The 5,893-nt window shown below is 41.9% G+C and overlaps 1 long non-coding RNA gene across 1 annotated transcript in view; it reads left to right on the top strand.

Annotated features, from left to right (window-relative positions):
• Positions 1-3,048: 3,048 nt before the first annotated feature.
• The window catches only part of LOC121676797, a 7,305-nt gene continuing 4,460 nt past the window's right edge, over positions 3,049-5,893 (top strand). Inside the window, exon 1 of the long non-coding RNA XR_006020602.1 lies at positions 3,049-3,083. This is a non-coding gene — a long non-coding RNA (uncharacterized LOC121676797). The remainder of the gene's footprint in view (positions 3,084-5,893) is intronic.

Consider the following 5,893-nt stretch of genomic DNA (forward strand, 5'->3'; position numbering starts at 1 on the left):
AGCACCTTGCTACCAGGCAATTTCTACAAATCAAGCTGAACATTCGATCTGTGTTGTTTTTAATGATCTTTCTTGCTAATATTTATAATGTGCCTTGAAAGCTGAGGCAGACTACGGGCTAGATATTTAATATTAATTAATGTGTCACTCCCCAGAACATGCACATGCTGAGGAAACAAGTAAACATGTTTAATTCTACCAGAGGGGTTGGAGGCACTTGTAAATTGCTAATTAATTTTGAAGGTGTCCCTTCCTCCCTTTCTTTGCAGATTCATTTCTTCATGTCTCCCCTCCTTTTTAATTGCTGCAATCTCACTTCTGCAACCTGAATTTCACCTCCCTCTTGCTCACACTCCCATTGCCTCTGACTCTTTCAAGCTAGATTAATAAAAATTTTTATAATTGCTATCAGTGCCTATTCAGTAGCACCCAATGGGGCAGATAGTTTTGGAAAGGAAAAAGAGGGTTCTGAAGAAAAGGATCCCCAAAAAACAGAGGACACAGAGGTGCTGTCATGTCAAAAAATTCACATTATTTCTACACTGTGCTAAATGTCATTCAAGAAAGGCCAAGAAATGTTCTGCCATTGATATATTGTGAGTCAAGGCTAAGATAACAGATAGAATAGATAGATATTAATAACAGAAAAGGTAAAAGAATCCCTATGAGACAGTTTTGGTCAGTGTGATACGGAAACCATAAAAGTACTATGGAGCCGAAGATGATCAGAAAATCAAAGTTCCCTTCCCTTTTCTGTGTCATAACTTAAATCATGCCTTCAGGATATCAGTAGCTTTGGGTCTGCTCTCTGTCCATGTGAGATTTATTTTGCACTCAGAGCATGTAGGGTCGAGCTGAAGCATGGTGGCTCTCATGCAGAGATATCCCAGGTGATAAATTAAATGCCCAATGCAGTGGTGATCATGCCCAGATTTTCCCTGCCTCCTGTGTTTATTTTCTGTTTTCCTTTCCAAGGCAAAATGTCACACTAGTGGTGTTGATTGTGTCCCAGTAGAAATCAAAAGATTCAGATAGAAGAAAGGTGAGGGACACTTTGTCCCCTCTCAGCAGCTTTTGGAGGTGGTATTGGTTGGATTTGCTGCACCCTTGAATCGTCTCAAGCTCAGTTCCGGTGATCTTCCCATGAGAATGCAAAAAAATGCATGTTGGAATTATTAGTTTTTCTGTCAAATGTCATGTAAAAGCCATTAGTCTGAATTAAATTCCTAATTTAGATTGGCTTTTTTCTGCCTTTATCCTTTTCCAGTCAACTGCTATTCCCATGTAGTCTTAAACATTTCCTAAAGCTCCTCCTTAGGCTAAAATATCCCTTCTTATATTTTTTGCTCTCTCCAGCTGCCTTATTCCTAATTTAATTTCTTCCTTATCATCTCAAGAGAAAGTTGGTACATATTTAAGGTCTGTTTCCCCCTTTCTGGATTAGTGTGGGATAAACCTAATCATAGCTGATGTTGAGAATAGCACAATGCCACTGATGGAATTAATAAGGAAGGAATGAAAATATGTTTTCAAAGTCTGCCCAGCTCTGTCCTAGAAAGTCCTTCAGATGGGCTTCAGTGAACTGAATGCTCTGGGTTTAAGAGATATTAACAAATCCCAATAAACCCAACCAGATTGCACTGAGCTCTGCATTTCCTGAGCTCCCTGTTACCTCACCTCCAGCATATTGGTGACACGCCAGCAGATTGATTTGCAAAATTTCTGTCTTTATGACATTCTATAAACTACTTTATGAGACAAAAGACAGATATATCCCTGTCTTACAGAGCTTCCAAATTGCAGCTTAATTAAAGCACTGTGAGACCCAAAGGGAAGACAAGGGCACAAGATAAAAATCAGAGGGTTGTATTCTTGCACAATGGATTCCCATTACCCTAAACAGAATCCTAGCAGGGAATGGATGCCTTTCAGCAAGATATCTTTTATGACACTGTAAATACAGCAAGGAAATGCTCCAGTTTTCATTCTGTTGGGCAGGGAGAAGGGAAGGTCAGTCAGAAAAGGAGAAGGGAGAGTCTTTAGGGAGTAAAAGGGTCCTTGGCACAGGGTGACAAATTGGGCAGATTCCTGGCAAAAAGGCAACAAAGCTGTGTGGTGGAAATCTGTCTAAGGCAGTGAAACAACAAGGGAAGAAATCTCTGGTTTGCCAGTAGAAGGACCAAAGTCACCTCCCCAGAGCTGCAGGTTCTGCATCCCCCTCGGAGCTCGCTGCCACGGGAAGCTGCTCTTTGTGTTGAGTCCTGCTCTTTTTATCTTTCTTTAGGTCTGGGTGCTGGTGCAGAACCTATTGCACAACAAGTACAGAGAGGAGAGAGAAGGGTGATAAGCCCTGTGGTAAAGGCATGTGTATGTCATTACATTTTGAAAATGTGATGTAGTAACAACCAAACTGAAGGCTCTTGGAGTCAATAGCAAAGCTCCTGTTTATTTCAGCCTGGCCTGAAACAGTTAAGAGACATAATAAACACATCTGGGGACATGGAAAAGCAGTGTCTGGCTACTTTTTAGAGATGTGACTGTGTTTAGGCAAATTTAAACTGCCAATAACTATTAAAGCTGTTGAGTTTGTTTATCCAGAATGACAATGAAGGAAGATAAAATAGTCCTGTCTTAGGAAGAGGTAGAACAAATCACGCTCAGAAACAAGCCTGAATATTTATTTGAATCATAGAACCACAGAATACTGAGTTGGAAGGGTGCCACAAGGATCATTGATTCTGACTCCTGGTCCTGCAAAGGACAACCCCAACAATGCCACCCTGTGCCTGAGAGCACTGCCCAAATGAACTCCTTGAACTCTGTCAGGCTTGGTGCTGTGACCACTTCCCTGGGGAGCCTGTTCCAGTGCCCAACCACTCTCTGGGGGAAGAACTTGATTAAAGTGAAGGGACTGATTTAAAAAGAAGGAAAAGATGAGCCTTGACTGATGTAAGGCAGGTTGCTTTAGAGCAATTAATTGATTCATGCAGATAGCTCTTTTCTGTGAGGGTGGTGAGGCCCTGGCACAGGCTGTCCAGAGAAGCTGTGGCTGCCCCTGGATCCCTGGAAGTGTCCAAGGCCAGGTTTGATGGGGCTTGGAGCACCCTGGGATACTGGAAGTTATAAATTGGAACCTTGGGTGGGAAATGTGGGGTAATGATCTTGTCTGGATCCAATAGCGAGGATTTTACACCATGAAGCCTTAGAGAAATGAAGCAATCCCAGTCCTTTCAGAGGGATGTATCCTACAAAGACATCCTGAACAAGCATGACATGCTGGTTTAATTCCCAGCCTCTTAAGAATGGCTGAAATATTCTCAGCCAAACTGAATTATGCAGCAAGGCCACCCCAAAACTGCTCAAACCAGTGTGTTTTATTGTGCTGCTGAGATGGACTGAGAACCCAACTGGTGGCTGTCAGGGAGCTGCCACTGAGTGATAATTCACTGCTTTTAGTCACATCCACATTCCCATTACTTGGGAACTAACAGAGGGAAAAACAATATGAATAAAGCCAGAGGGGTTTTTGCTGAATTTTATTGAACTAAAAATGGAACTATGAAATGAAGTTGGTCAGGCAATAAGATGTATGCACAGGAAATTTTTGGCTTCAATATGAGGATAATTGAAAACTGCCAAAGTTTAACATTAGCCTATTAGTAGTGGTTGAGGCTAAATATTAAAGCTCCAGATGGGGAAAATGAAAGGCTTTCCTCCTCCTTTTGGTTCGTGTTGCACTGCAAGGAAAGAGAGAAAGTACCTAGAGTGACACATAATTAGTTAATATCAGGAAATGGTCCTTCTCTGTTAAAATCAGCAGCTTGTGTTGAGATCTGTAAGTGGCTGCCTCCTGGGCATTGTTCTTTAAGCACTATTAATTGCAGCTAATGGTATTAATTGCCTTTTGCATTTGTATGTCAAATGTGGAAGGAGCTATACATTGCAAATGCAGTCTCTTCCTGATCTTTTTCAGAAATAAGGTTGGGGAAGGCTGAGGAGAAGAGGCTCAGAGACATCCCAGCCGCGTGTGAGAAACAGCCTCACAAATCTCCCCAAGGAGAGTTGGAGCATTTCTGCTCAAACTTTGTAATAATAAAGGGGTTTGGTTCAATATTTTATGGAGGGATTTTTTTAATTGGATCAGAATTCTGCCTTAAGTCTTCATTAAAAAAACATCTACCCCCCACCATGCCTAATTCTTCCCATGGAGCTGCAGATTCTGCTGATTTTGTCTAAGGCAAAATAAAGCATCAGATCTGCTCATGGACAGCGCTCATTTCACATGGATTAAAACCCTGGTGTGTGCTGCTGTGTGAATGATGTTAGGCCTGCCCTACACAGCAGCTGGGAGGGGAGCACAAGTTCCCCTGTTTAGCCCCGGGTGTACCTGCACGTGACCATCTACAATCTCGTGATGTGAGCTTTGCCTGTAGAATAAAGTCTGTCACAGGACTGTGTCTCCAAAATATGTGTTATTATAGCTCAGGACCTACAAATGCCAAAGCCACAAATCATTTCCCATTATCTTTTTTGCATCTGAGGCAAGAAAACCACCTCCCTTTATCAGGGATCTGTAAACACTGAGCCTGACAAAGATTTGCTGGAGAGGTTCTGCTTCCAGTTGCTCTGCCCTGGACTGCACAGGGCACAGGGGAAGCATTGTATAATCACACAAAATTCCAAAGCTTGTTTCTCACTGCCCTAAAACTTGTGCTGTATATAAACACAAGCATTAATGGGTTTCATATGGAACTGAATAGGATACCCTACAGAAACCTCAATGCTCTCAGGCACAGGGTGGGCTTCTTGGGGCTCTTCTGTGCAGGGCCAGGAGTTGGACTCGATGATCCTCATGGATCTCTTCCAGCCCCAGATATTCTGTGATTCTGTGATGATAGCCATGGTGCACTGAACCACAGAAGGGGAAAAGGCAGAGCCTGCTATTCTAAACCATCTTTTGCTCCCACTTGCCAGTGTGGGAATTTGTCCATGAAGACAGACAGACACCAGGAGAGCAGAAAGCAAATCTTGGGTGTAATCAAGATTATTGTCTGCCTTTACTTGTATTTGCACTGGACTTTTAAGTCAAAATTTTAAAATTTAAATGTTTAAATTTTAAAATGTTAACATTTTACAATTTTAGCAAGTTTTGATCAAACCATAGATTTCCTTCAAGTCATGCTACTGTATCAGGGTGTTTGATGCTGAATTTGGACCAGCAATCAGTGATTTCTGAGATGTAATTGGAATAGCTCAATTGGCAAAAATAGGGATTTGAGCACCCACATTAAAAAATTGAGGTCAGCTTAGAAAGAAAGAATATAGAAATCCTTAGTGACTGCTGAAAAATCTGGTCAAACTTAACTCTATAGTCAGGGGCTTTACTTCCTGAGAAGTTTAGAACTTACTACAATGTAATGCAACTTTTAAAAAGCCCCTGTGTTCTCCTGAATTCATGTTTTTACTTGCTTTTGGGATTGTTGGTAATATCCCTGTGGGATTCAAAGCCCCCAGGGAGCAGCTGTTTGCTCTGTGACCATTTCAGTCCAAGGCTGCAGCTGAACCTGTCACAACGGAAACACAGAAAGTCAAAGCAGTTTGTTCTCAGATCGGAGAGAAACAGCGATGGTGGAAACCTGAGCTGTGGTGATACAGATCTTTATCCTACAGGAAGCACAACCTGGAAGTCAAAACCTGCTCTCATTTGTTGCGGTACTGATCCAGCAAGTCTTTCCTGTGGAAGGCCTGACATGAAAAATAATTTTAATAAATACTAAAGAGATGTGGTTCAAGATTTTCTAAGGGAAATTCTAAGCCATTATAAAAAGGAAAAGAAAGGGAAGGGAAGGGAAGGGAAGGGAAGGGAAGGGAAGGGAAGGGAAGGGAAGAAGGA

The sequence above is a fragment of the Corvus kubaryi genome, unplaced genomic scaffold (assembly GCF_017639235.1).
Source record: "Corvus kubaryi isolate FWS band 111438036 unplaced genomic scaffold, C.kubaryi_AGA036_p1.0 split1-131, whole genome shotgun sequence".
Classification (NCBI taxonomy): Eukaryota; Metazoa; Chordata; class Aves; order Passeriformes; family Corvidae; genus Corvus; species Corvus kubaryi.